Raw genomic sequence first — 14,521 nt, forward strand, 5'->3', positions numbered from 1 at the left:
AGGTTCACTGTAACCCTCTGACATTCTTACTGACGATGAAACACAGAAACTGCATCGGAATTAAATACAAACGGCACAGTGCCGACTTAAGTACAAGATGACTGATTCTTCTTACTGACTATGTTGTAAACATTGCCTGTGAGACCAGTTTTAGATTCCGATGCTTCACTATATGTTTACTGTATCCCTTGGACCTTCTTATTGATGATGAAACACAGAAAGTGCATCGGAATTATATACAAAATTCACAATGCCGACTTAAGTATAAGAAGACTGACTCTTCTTACTGACTATGATTTGAACATTTCCTGTGAGACCAGTTTTAGATTCCGATGTTTCACTATATGTTTACTGTATACCTTGGACCTTCTTATTGACGAAGAAACACATAAATTGCATCGGTATTAAATACAAAAGGCACAATGCAGACTTAAGTACAAGAAGATTGACACTTATTACTGTCTATGATTTGAACCATTCCTGTGACTCTAGTTATAGATTCCGATGCTTCACTTCAGGTTTACTGTATCCCTTGGACCTTGTTATTGACGATGAAACACAGAAATTGCATCGGAATTAAATACAAAAGGCACAATGCCGACTTAAGTACAAGAAGACTGACTCTTCCTACTGTCTATGTTTAGAACCATTCCTGTGACTCTAGTTATAGATTCCGATGCTTCACTTCAGGTTTACTGTATCCCTCTGACACTCTTATTGACGATGAAACACAGAAATTGCATCGGAATTAAATACAACAGGCACAATGCCGACTTAACTACAAGAAGACTGACTCTTCCAAATGCCTATGTTTTGAACCATTCCTGTGACACTAGTTATAGATTCCGATGCTTCACTTCAGGTTCACTGTAACCCTCTGACATTCTTACTGACGATGAAACACAGAAATTGCATCGGAATTAAATACAAACGGCACAGTGCCGACTTAAGTACAAGATGACTGATTCTTCTTACTGACTATGTTGTAAACATTGCCCGTGAGACCAGTTTTAGATTCCGATGCTTCACTATATGTTTACTGTATCCCTTGGACCTTCTTATTGACGATGAAACACAGAACGTGCATCGGAATTATATACAAAATTCACAATGCCGACTTAAGTATAAGAAGACTGACTCTTCTTACTGACTATGATTTGAACATTTCCTGTGAGACCAGTTTTAGATTCCGATGTTTCACTATATGTTTACTGTATACCTTGGACCCTCTTATTGACGAAGAAACACATAAATTGCATCGGAATTAAATACAAAGGGCACAATGCAGACTTAAGTACAAGAAGATTGACACTTCTAACTGTCTATGATTTGAACCATATCTGTGACACTAGTTATAGATTCTGATGCTTCACTTCAGGTTTACTGTATCCCTTGGACCTTGTTATTGACGATGAAACACAGAAATTGCATCGGAATTAAATACAAAAGGCACAATGCCGACTGAAGTACAAGAAGACTGACTCTTCCTACTGTCTATGTTTTGACCCATTCCTGTGACACTAGTTATGGATTCCGATGCAAAACTTCAGGTTTACTGTATCCCTTCTACCTTCTTATTGCCGATGAAACACTGAAATTGCATCGGAATTAAATACAAAAGGCACAATGCCGACTTAAGTACAACAAGACTGACACTTCTTGCTGTGTATGTTTTGAACTATTCCTGTGTCACTAGTTATAGATTCCGATGCTTCACTTCAGGTTTACTGTATCCCTCTGACCTTCTTATTGACGATGAAACAAAGAAATAGCATCGGAATTAAATAGAAAAGGCACAATGCCGACATCAGTACAAGAAGACTGACTCTTCCGTGTCTATGTTTAGAACCATTCCTGTGACACTTGATATAGATTCCGATGCTTCACTTCAGGTTTACTGTATCCCTTGGACCTTCTTATTGACGAGGAAACAAAGAAATAGCATCGGAATTAAATAGAAAAGGCATAATGCCGACATCAGTACAAGAAGACTGACTCTTCCGTGTCTATGTTTAGAAACATTTCTGTGACACTAGTTATAGATTCCAATGCTTCACTTCAGGTTTACTGTATCCTTATGACCTTCTTATTGACGATGAAACACGGACATTGCATCGGAATTAAATACAAAAGGCACAATGCCGACTTAAGTATAAGAAGACTGTCTGTTCCTGCTGTGTATGTTTTGAACCATTCCTGTGACACTAGTTATAGATTCCGATGCTTCACTTCAGGTTTTCTGTATCCCTTGGACCATCTTATTGACGACGAAACACAGAAATTGCATCGGAATTAAATAGAAGAGGCACAATGCCGACTTCAGTACAAGAAGACTGACTCGTCCGTGTCTATGTTTTGAACCATTCCCGTGACACTAGTTATAGATTCCGATGCTTCACTTCAGGTTTACTGTATCCCTCTGACACTCTTATTGACGATGAAACACAGAAATTGCATCGGAATTAAATACAAAAGGCACAATGCCGACTTAAGTACAAGAAGACTGACTCTTTCAAATGTCTATGTTTTAACCATACCTGTGACACTAGTCATAGATTCCGATGCCTCACTTCAGGTGAACTGTATCCCTCTGACACTCTTATTGACGATGAAACACAGAAATTGCATTGGAAATAAGTACAAGAGGCACAATGCCGACTTAAGTACAAGAAGACTGACTCTTATTACTGTCTATGCTTTGAACCATTCCTGTGACACTAGTTATAGATTCCGATGCTTCACTTCAGGTTTACTGTATCCCTTGGACCATCTTATTGACGAAGAAACACAGAAATTGCATCGGAATTAACTAGAAAAGGCACAATGCCGACATAAGTACAAGAAGACTGACTCTTCTTACTGATTATGATTTGAAAATTTCCCGTGAGACTAGTTTTAGATTCCGATGCATCACTATATGTTTACTGTATCCCTTGGACCTTCTTTTTGACGATGAAACACAGATAATGCATCGGAATTAAATACAAAAGGCACAAAGCCGATTTAAGTATAAGAAGACTGTCTCTTCTTACTGACAATGATTTGAACATTTCCTGTGACACCAGTTTTAGATTCCGATGCTTCACTATATGTTTACTGTATCCCTTGGACCTTCTTATTGACGATGAAACACAGAAATTGTATCGGAATTAAATACAAAAGGCACAATGCCGACTTAAGTACAAGAAGACTGACTCCTCTTACTGTCTATGATTTGCACCATTCCTGTGACACTAGTTATAGATTCCGATGCTTCACTTCAGGTTTTCTGTATCCCTTGGACCATCTTATTGACGACGAAACACAGAAATTGCATCGGAATTAAATAGAAGAGGCACAATGCCGACTTCAGTACAAGAAGACTGACTCGTCCGTGTCTATGTTTTGAACCATTCCCGTGACACTAGTTATAGATTCCGATGCTTCACTTCAGGTTTACTGTATCCCTCTGACACTCTTATTGACGATGAAACACAGAAATTGCATCGGAATTAAATACAAAATGCACAATGCCGACTTAAGTACAAGAAGACTGACTCTTTCAAATGTCTATGTTTTAACAATACCTGTGACACTAGTCATAGATTCCGATGCCTCACTTCAGGTGAACTGTATCCCTCTGACACTCTTATTGACGATGAAACACAGAAATTGCATTGGAAATAAATAAATGGGCACAATGCCGACTTAAGTACAAGAAGACTGACTCTTATTACTGTCTATGCTTTGAACCATTCCTGTGACACTAGTTATGGATTCCGATGCTTCACTTCAGGTTTACTGTATCCCTCTGACACTCTTATTGACGATGAAACACAGAAATTGCATCGGAATTAAATACAAAAGGCACAATGCAGACTTAAGTACAAGAAGATTAACACTTCTTACTGTCTATGATTTGAACCATTTCTGCGACTCTAGTTATAGATTCCGATGCTTCACTTCAGGTTTACTGTATCCCTTGGACCTTGTTATTGACGATGAAACACAGAAACTGCATCGGAATTAAATACAAAAGGCACAATGCCGACTTAAGTACAAGAAGACTGACTCTTCTTGTTGTGTATGTTTTGAACCATTCCTGTGACACTAGTTATAGATTCCGATGCTTAACTTCAGGTTTACTGTATCCCTCTGACCTTCTTATTGACGATGAAACACAGTAATTGCATCGGAATTAAATACAAAAGGCACAATGCCGACTCATGTTCAAGAAGACTGACTCTTCTTACTGCCTATGTTTTGAACCTTTCCTGTGACACTAGTTATAGATTCCGAAGCTTCACTTCAGGCTTACTGTATCCTTTGGACCTTCTTATTGACGATGAATCACAGAATTTGCATCGGAATTAAATACAAAAGCCACAATGCCGACTTAAGTACAAGAAGACTGACTCTTCCTACTGTCTATGTTTTGAACCATTCCTGTGACTCTAGTTATAGATTCCGATGCTTCACTTCAGGTTTACTGTATCCTATGGACCATCTTATTGACGACGAAACACAGAAATTGCATCGGAATGAAATACAAAAGGCACAATGCCGACTTAAGTACAAGAAGATTGACTCTTCTTGCTGTGTATGTTTTGAACCATTCCTGTGACACTAGTTATAGATTCCGATGCGTCACTTCAGGTTTACTGTATCCTTTGGACCTTCTTTCTCGACGATGAAACACAGAAATAGCATCGGAATTAAATACAAATGGCACAATGCCGACTTAAGTACAAGAAGACTGACTCTTCTTACTGTCTATGTTTTGAACCATCCCTGTGTCACTAGTTATAGATTCCGATGCTTCTCTTCAGGTTTACTGTATCCCTTGGACCTTCTTATTGACGACGAAACACAGAAATTGAATCGGGATTAAATACAAAAGGCATAATGCCGACTTAAGTACAAGATGACTGACTCTTCCTACTGTGTATGTATTAACCATTCCTGTGACACTAGTTATAGATTCCGATGCTTCACTTCAGGTTTACTGTATCCTTGTGACCTTGTTGTTGACGATGAAACACAGAAATTGCATCGGAATTAAATACAAACGGCACAGTGCCGCCTTAAGTACAAGAAGACTGACTCTTCTTACTGACTATGTTGTAAACATTTCCTGTGAGACAAGTTCTAGATTCCGATGCTTCACTAAATGTTTACTGTATCCCTTTGACCTTCGTATTGATGATGAGACACAGAAAGTGCATCGGAATTAAATACAAAAGGCACAATGCCGACTTAAGTATAAGAAGACTGTCTCTTCTTACTGACTATGATTTGAACATTTCCTGTGAGACCAGTTTTAGATTCCGATCTTTCACTATATGTTTACTGTATCCCTTGGACCTTCATATTGACGAAGATACACAGAAATTGCATCGGAATTAAATACAAAAGGCACAATGCAGACTTAAGTACAAGAAGACTGACTCTTCTTACTGTCTATGTTTTGAACCATTTCTGTGACGCTAGTTATAGATTACGATGCTTCTCTTGAGGTTTACTGTATCCCTTGGACCTTGTTATTGACGATGAAACACAGAAATTGCATCGGAATTAAATACAAAAGGCACAATGCCGACTTAAGTACAAGAAGACTGACTCTTCCTACTGTCTATGTTTTGAACCATTCTTGTGACACTAGTTTTGGATTCCGATGCATCACTTCAGGTTAACTGTATCCCTCTGACCTTCTTATTGACGACGAAACAAAGAAATAGCTTCGGAATTAAATAGAAAAGGCACAATGCCGACATCAGTACAAGAAGACTGACTCTTCCGTGTCTATGTTTAGAAGCATTCCTGTGACACTTGATATAGATTCCGATGCTTCACTTCAGGTTTACTGTATCCCTTGGACCTTCTTATTGACGACGAAACAAAGAAATAGCATCGGAATTAAATAGAAAAGGCACAATGCCGACATCAGTACAAGAAGACTGACTTTCCGTGTCTATGTTTAGAACCATTTCTGTGACAGTAGTTATAGAATCCGATGCTTCACTTCAGGTCTACTGTATCCTTATGACCTTCTTATTGACGATGAAACACGGAAATTGCATCGGAATTAGATACAAAAGGCACAATGTTGACTCAAATACAAGATGACTGGCTCTTCTTACTCTCTATGTTTTGAACCTTTCCTGTGAGACCAGTTTTAGATTCCGATGCTTCACATCAGGTTTACTGTATCCCTTGGACCATCTTATTGACGAAGAAACACAGAAATTGCATCGGAATTAACTAGAAAAGGCACAATGCCGACATAAGTACAAGAAGACTGACTCTTCTTACTGATTATGATTTGAACATTTCCCGTGAGACTAGTTTTAGATTCCGGTGCATCACTATATGTTTACTGAATCCCTTGGACCTTCTTTTTGACGATGAAACACAGATATTGCATCGGAATTAAATACAAAAGGCACAAAGCCGATTTAAGTATAAGAAGACTGTCTCTTCTTACTGACAATGATTTGAACATTTCCTGTGACACCAGTTTTAGATTCCGATGCTTCACTATATGTTTACTGTATCCCTTGGACCTTCTTATTGACGATGAAACACAGAAATTGTATCGGAATTAAATACAAAAGGCACAATGCCGACTTAAGTACAAGAAGACTGACTCCTCTTACTGTCTATGATTTGAACCATTCCTGTGACACTAGTTATAGATTCCGATGTTTCACTTCAGGTTTACTGTATCCCTTGGACCTTGTTATTGACGATGAAACACAGAAATTGCATCGGAATTAAATACAAAAGGCACAATGCCGACTTAAGTACAAGAAGACTGTCTGTTCCTGCTGTGTATGTTTTGAACCATTCCTGTGACACTAGTTATAGATTCCGATGCTTCACTTCAGGTTTTCTGTATCCCTTGGACCATCTTATTGACGACGAAACACAGAAATTGCATCGGAATTAAATAGAAGAGGCACAATGCCGACTTCAGTACAAAAAGACTGACTCGTCCGTGTCTATGTTTTTAACCATTCCCGTGACACTAGTTATAGATTCCGATGCTTCACTTCAGGTTTACTGTATCCCTCTGACACTCTTATTGACGATGAAACACAGAAATTGCATCGGAATTAAATACAAAAGGCACAATGCCGACTTAAGTACAAGAAGACTGACTCTTTCAAATGTCTATGTTTTAACCATACCTGTGACACTAGTCATAGATTCCGATGCCTCACTTCAGGTGAACTGTATCCCTCTGACACTCTTATTGACGATGAAACACAGAAATTGCATTGGAAATAAATACAAGAGGCACAATGCCGACTTAAGTACAAGAAGACTGACTCTTATTACTGTCTATGCTTTGAACCATTCCTGTGACACTAGTTATAGATTCCGATGCTTCACTTCAGGTTTACTGTATCCCTCTGACACTCTTATTGACGATGAAACACAGAAATTGCATCGGAATTAAGTACAAAACGCACAATGCCGACTTAAGTACAAGAAGACTAACACTTATTACTGTCTATGCTTTGAACCATTCCTGTGACACTAGTTATAGATTCCGAAGCTTCACTTCAGGTTTACTGTATCCTTTGGACCTTCTTATTGACGATGAAACACAGAATTTGCATCGGAATTAAATACAAAAGGTACAATGCCGGCCTATGTACAAGAAGACTGACTCTTCTTACTGTCTATGATTTGAGCAATTCCATTGACACTAGTTACAGATTCCGATGCTTCACTTCAGGTTTACTGTATCCCTTGAACATTTCTTATTGACGACGAAACACAGAAATTGAATCGGGATTAAATACAAAAGGCACAATGCCGACTTAACTACAAGAAGACTGACTCTACTTGCTGTGTATGTTTTGAACCATTCCTGTGACACTAGTTATAGATTCCGATGCTTCACTTCAGGTTTACTGTATCCCTCTGACTTTCTCATTGACGATGAAACACAGAAATTGCATCGGAATTAAATAGAAAAAGCACAATGCCGACTTAAGTACAAAAAGATTGACTCTTCCTACTGTCTATGTTTTGAACCATTCCTGTGACACTAGTTATAGATTCCGATGCTTCACTTCAGGTTCACTGTAACCCTCTGACATTCTTACTGACGATGAAACACAGAAATTGCATCGGAATTAAATACAAACGGCACAGTGCCGACTTAAGTACAAGAAGACTGATTCTTCTTACTGACTATGTTGTAAACATTACCTGTGAGACCAGTTTAAATTCCGATGCTTCACTATATGTTTACTGTATCCCTTGGACCTTCTTATTGATGATGAAACACAGAAAGTGCATCGGAATTATATACAAAATTCACACTGCCGACTTAAGTATAAGAAGACTGACTCTTCTTACTGACTATGATTTGAACATTTCCTGTGAGACCAGTTTTAGATTCCGATGTTTCACTATATGTTTAATGTATACCTTGGACCTTCTTATTGACGAAGAAACACAGAAATTGCATCGGAATTAAATACAAAAGGCACAATGCCGACTTAAGTACAAGGAGACTGACTCCTCTTACTGTCTATGTTTTGAACCATTCCTGTGACACTAGTTATGGATTCCGATGCTTCTCTTCAGGTTTACTGTATCCCTTGGACCTTGTTATTGACGATGAAACACAGAAATTGCATCGGAATGAAATAGAAGAGGCACAATGCCGACTTAAGTACAAGAAGACTGACTCGTCCGTGTCTATGTTTGAACCATTCCCGTGACACTGGTTATAGATTCCGATGCTTCACTTCAGGTTTACTGTATCCCTCTGACACTCTTATTGACGATGAAACACAGAAATTGCATCGGAATTAAATACAACAGGCACAATGCCGACTTAAGTACAAGAAGACTGACTCTTCCAAATGCCTATGTTTTGAACCATTCCTGTGACACTAGTTATAGATTCCGATGCTTCACTTCAGGTTTACTGTATCCCTCTGACACTCTTATTGACGATGAAGCACAGAAATTGCATCGGAATTAAATACAAAAGGCACAATGCCGACTTAAGTACAAAAGACTGACTCTTCCTACTGTCTATATTTTGAACCATTCCTGTGACACCAGTTATAGATTCCGATGCTTCACTTCAGGTTTACTGTATCCCTCTGACACTTTTATTGACGATGAAACACAGAAATTGCATCGGAACGAAATACAAAAGAAACAATGCCGACTTAAGTACAAGAAGACTGACTCTTCTTGCTGTGTATGTTTTGAACCATTCCTGTGACACTAGTTATAGATTCCAATGCTTCACTTCAGGTTTACTGTATCCCTCTGACACTCTTATTGACGATGAAACACAGAAATTGCATCGGAATTAAGTACAAAACGCACAATGCCGACTTAAGTACAAGAAGACTGACTCTTATTACTGTCCATGCTTTGAACCATTCCTGTGACACTAGTTATAGATTCCGAAGCTTCACTTCAGGTTTACTGTATCCTTTGGACCTTCTTATTGACGATGAAACACAGAATTTGCATCGGAATTAAATACAAAAGGTACAATGCCGGCTTATGTACAAGAAGACTGACTCTTCTTACTGTCTATGATTTGAGCAATTCCATTGACACTAGTTACAGATTCCGATGCTTCACTTCAGATTTACTGTATCCCTTGAACATTTCTTATTGACGACGAAACACAGAAATTAAATCGAGATTAAATAAAAACGCACAATGCCGACTTAAGTACAAGAAGACTGACTCTTCTTGCTGTGTATGTTTTGAACCATTCCTGTGACACTAGTTATAGATTCCGATGCTTCACTTGATGTTTACTGTATCCCTCTGACATTCTTATTGACGATGAAACACAGAAATTGCATCGGAATTAAATAGAAAAAGCACAATGCCGACTTAAGTACAAAAAGATTGACTCTTCCTACTGTCTATGTTTTGAACCATTCCTGTGACACTAGTTACAGATTCCGGTGCTTCACTTCAGGTTCACTGTAACCCTCTGACATTCTTACTGACGATGAAACACAGAAACTGCATCGGAATTAAATACAAACGGCACAGTGCCGACTTAAGTACAAGATGACTGATTCTTCTTACTGACTATGTTGTAAACATTGCCTGTGAGACCAGTTTTAGATTCCGATGCTTCACTATATGTTTACTGTATCCCTTGGACCTTCTTATTGACGAAGAAACACATAAATTGCATCGGTATTAAATACAAAAGGCACAATGCAGACTTAAGTACAAGAAGATTGACACTTATTACTGTCTATGATTTGAACCATTCCTGTGACTCTAGTTATAGATTCCGATGCTTCACTTTAGGTTTACTGTATCCCTTGGACCTTGTTATTGACGATGAAACACAGAAATTGCATCGGAATTAAATACAAAAGGCACAATGCCGACTTAAGTACAAGAAGACTGACTCTTCCTACTGTCTATGTTTAGAACCATTCCTGTGACTCTAGTTATAGATTCCGATGCTTCACTTCAGGTTTACTGTATCCCTCTGACACTCTTATTGACGATGAAACACAGAAATTGCATCGGAATTAAATACAACAGGCACAATGCCGACTTAACTACAAGAAGACTGACTCTTCCAAATGCCTATGTTTTGAACCATTCCTGTGACACTAGTTATAGATTCCGATGCTTCACTTCAGGTTCACTGTAACCCTCTGACATTCTTACTGACGATGAAACACAGAAATTGCATCGGAATTAAATACAAACGGCACAGTGCCGACTTAAGTACAAGATGACTGATTCTTCTTACTGACTATGTTGTAAACATTGCCTGTGAGACCAGTTTTAGATTCCGATGCTTCACTATATGTTTACTGTATCCCTTGGACCTTCTTATTGACGATGAAACACAGAAAGTGCATCGGAATTATATACAAAATTCACAATGCCGACTTAAGTATAAGAAGACTGACTCTTCTTACTGACTATGATTTGAACATTTCCTGTGAGACCAGTTTTAGATTCCGATGTTTCACTATATGTTTACTGTATACCTTGGACCCTCTTATTGACGAAGAAACACATAAATTGCATCGGAATTAAATACAAAGGGCACAATGCAGACTTAAGTACAAGAAGATTGACACTTCTAACTGTCTATGATTTGAACCATATCTGTGACACTAGTTATAGATTCTGATGCTTCACTTCAGGTTTACTGTATCCCTTGGACCTTGTTATTGACGATGAAACACAGAAATTGCATCGGAATTAAATACAAAAGGCACAATGCCGACTGAAGTACAAGAAGACTGACTCTTCCTACTGTCTATGTTTTGACCCATTCCTGTGACACTAGTTATGGATTCCGATGCAAAACTTCAGGTTTACTGTATCCCTTCTACCTTCTTATTGCCGATGAAACACTGAAATTGCATCGGAATTAAATACAAAAGGCACAATGCCGACTTAAGTACAACAAGACTGACACTTCTTGCTGTGTATGTTTTGAACTATTCCTGTGTCACTAGTTATAGATTCCGATGCTTCACTTCAGGTTTACTGTATCCCTCTGACCTTCTTATTGACGATGAAACAAAGAAATAGCATCGGAATTAAATAGAAAAGGCACAATGCCGACATCAGTACAAGAAGACTGACTCTTCCGTGTCTATGTTTAGAACCATTCCTGTGACACTTGATATAGATTCCGATGCTTCACTTCAGGTTTACTGTATCCCTTGGACCTTCTTATTGACGAGGAAACAAAGAAATAGCATCGGAATTAAATAGAAAAGGCATAATGCCGACATCAGTACAAGAAGACTGACTCTTCCGTGTCTATGTTTAGAAACATTTCTGTGACACTAGTTATAGATTCCAATGCTTCACTTCAGGTTTACTGTATCCTTATGACCTTCTTATTGACGATGAAACACGGACATTGCATCGGAATTAAATACAAAAGGCACAATGCCGACTTAAGTACAAGAAGACTGTCTGTTCCTGCTGTGTATGTTTTGAACCATTCCTGTGACACTAGTTATAGATTCCGATGCTTCACTTCAGGTTTTCTGTATCCCTTGGACCATCTTATTGACGACGAAACACAGAAATTGCATCGGAATTAAATAGAAGAGGCACAATGCCGACTTCAGTACAAGAAGACTGACTCGTCCGTGTCTATGTTTTGAACCATTCCCGTGACACTAGTTATAGATTCCGATGCTTCACTTCAGGTTTACTGTATCCCTCTGACACTCTTATTGACGATGAAACACAGAAATTGCATCGGAATTAAATACAAAAGGCACAATGCCGACTTAAGTACAAGAAGACTGACTCTTTCAAATGTCTATGTTTTAACCATACCTGTGACACTAGTCATAGATTCCGATGCCTCACTTCAGGTGAACTGTATCCCTCTGACACTCTTATTGACGATGAAACACAGAAATTGCATTGGAAATAAGTACAAGAGGCACAATGCCGACTTAAGTACAAGAAGACTGACTCTTATTACTGTCTATGCATTGAACCATTCCTGTGACACTAGTTATAGATTCCGATGCTTCACTTCAGGTTTACTGTATCCCTTGGACCATCTTATTGACGAAGAAACACAGAAATTGCATCGGAATTAACTAGAAAAGGCACAATGCCGACATAAGTACAAGAAGACTGACTCTTCTTACTGATTATGATTTGAAAATTTCCCGTGAGACTAGTTTTAGATTCCGATGCATCACTATATGTTTACTGTATCCCTTGGACCTTCTTTTTGACGATGAAACACAGATAATGCATCGGAATTAAATACAAAAGGCACAAAGCCGATTTAAGTATAAGAAGACTGTCTCTTCTTACTGACAATGATTTGAACATTTCCTGTGACACCAGTTTTAGATTCCGATGCTTCACTATATGTTTACTGTATCCCTTGGACCTTCTTATTGACGATGAAACACAGAAATTGTATCGGAATTAAATACAAAAGGCACAATGCCGACTTAAGTACAAGAAGACTGACTCCTCTTACTGTCTATGATTTGAACCATTCCTGTGACACTAGTTATAGATTCCGATGCTTCACTTCAGGTTTACTGTATCCCTCTGACACTCTTATTGACGATGAAACACAGAAATTGCATCGGAATTAAATACAAAATGCACAATGCCGACTTAAGTACAAGAAGACTGACTCTTTCAAATGTCTATGTTTTAACCATACCTGTGACACTAGTCATAGATTCCGATGCCTCACTTCAGGTGAACTGTATCCCTCTGACACTCTTATTGACGATGAAACACAGAAATTGCATTGGAAATAAATACAAGAGGCACAATGCCGACTTAAGTACAAGAAGACTGACTCTTATTACTGTCTATGCTTTGAACCATTCCTGTGACACTAGTTATAGATTCCGATGCTTCACTTCAGGTTTACTGTATCCCTCTGACACTCTTATTGACGATGAAACACAGAAATTGCATCGGAATTAAATACAAAAGGCACAATGCAGACTTAAGTACAAGAAGATTAACACTTCTTACTGTCTATGATTTGAACCATTTCTGCGACTCTAGTTATAGATTCCGATGCTTCACTTCAGGTTTACTGTATCCCTTGGACCTTGTTATTGACGATGAAACACAGAAACTGCATCGGAATTAAATACAAAAGGCACAGTGCCGACTTAAGTACAAGAAGACTGACTCTTCTTGTTGTGTATGTTTTGAACCATTCCTGTGACACTAGTTATAGATTCCGATGCTTAACTTCAGGTTTACTGTATCCCTCTGACCTTCTTATTGACGATGAAACACAGTAATTGCATCGGAATTAAATACAAAAGGCACAATGCCGACTCATGTTCAAGAAGACTGACTCTTCTTACTGCCTATGTTTTGAACCTTTCCTGTGACACTAGTTATAGATTCCGAAGCTTCACTTCAGGCTTACTGTATCCTTTGGACCTTCTTATTGACGATGAATCACAGAATTTGCATCGGAATTAAATACAAAAGGCACAATGCCGACTTAAGTACAAGAAGACTGACTCTTCCTACTGTCTATGTTTTGAACCATTCCTGTGACTCTAGTTATAGATTCCGATGCTTCACTTCAGGTTTACTGTATCCTATGGACCATCTTATTGACGACGAAACACAGAAATTGCATCGGAATGAAATACAAAAGGCACAATGCCGACTTAAGTACAAGAAGATTGACTCTTCTTGCTGTGTATGTTTTGAACCATTCCTGTGACACTAGTTATAGATTCCGATGCGTCACTTCAGGTTTACTGTATCCTTTGGACCTTCTTTCTCGACGATGAAACACAGAAATAGCATCGGAATTAAATACAAATGGCACAATGCCGACTTAAGTACAAGAAGACTGACTCTTCTTACTGTCTATGTTTTGAACCATCCCTGTGTCACTAGTTATAGATTCCGATGCTTCTCTTCAGGTTTACTGTATCCCTTGGACCTTCTTATTGACGACGAAACACAGAAATTGAATCGGGATTAAATACAAAAGGCATAATGCCGACTTAAGTACAAGATGACT

Source organism: Schistocerca americana, chromosome 3, assembly GCF_021461395.2.
Source record: "Schistocerca americana isolate TAMUIC-IGC-003095 chromosome 3, iqSchAmer2.1, whole genome shotgun sequence".
Taxonomy (NCBI): Eukaryota; Metazoa; Arthropoda; class Insecta; order Orthoptera; family Acrididae; genus Schistocerca; species Schistocerca americana.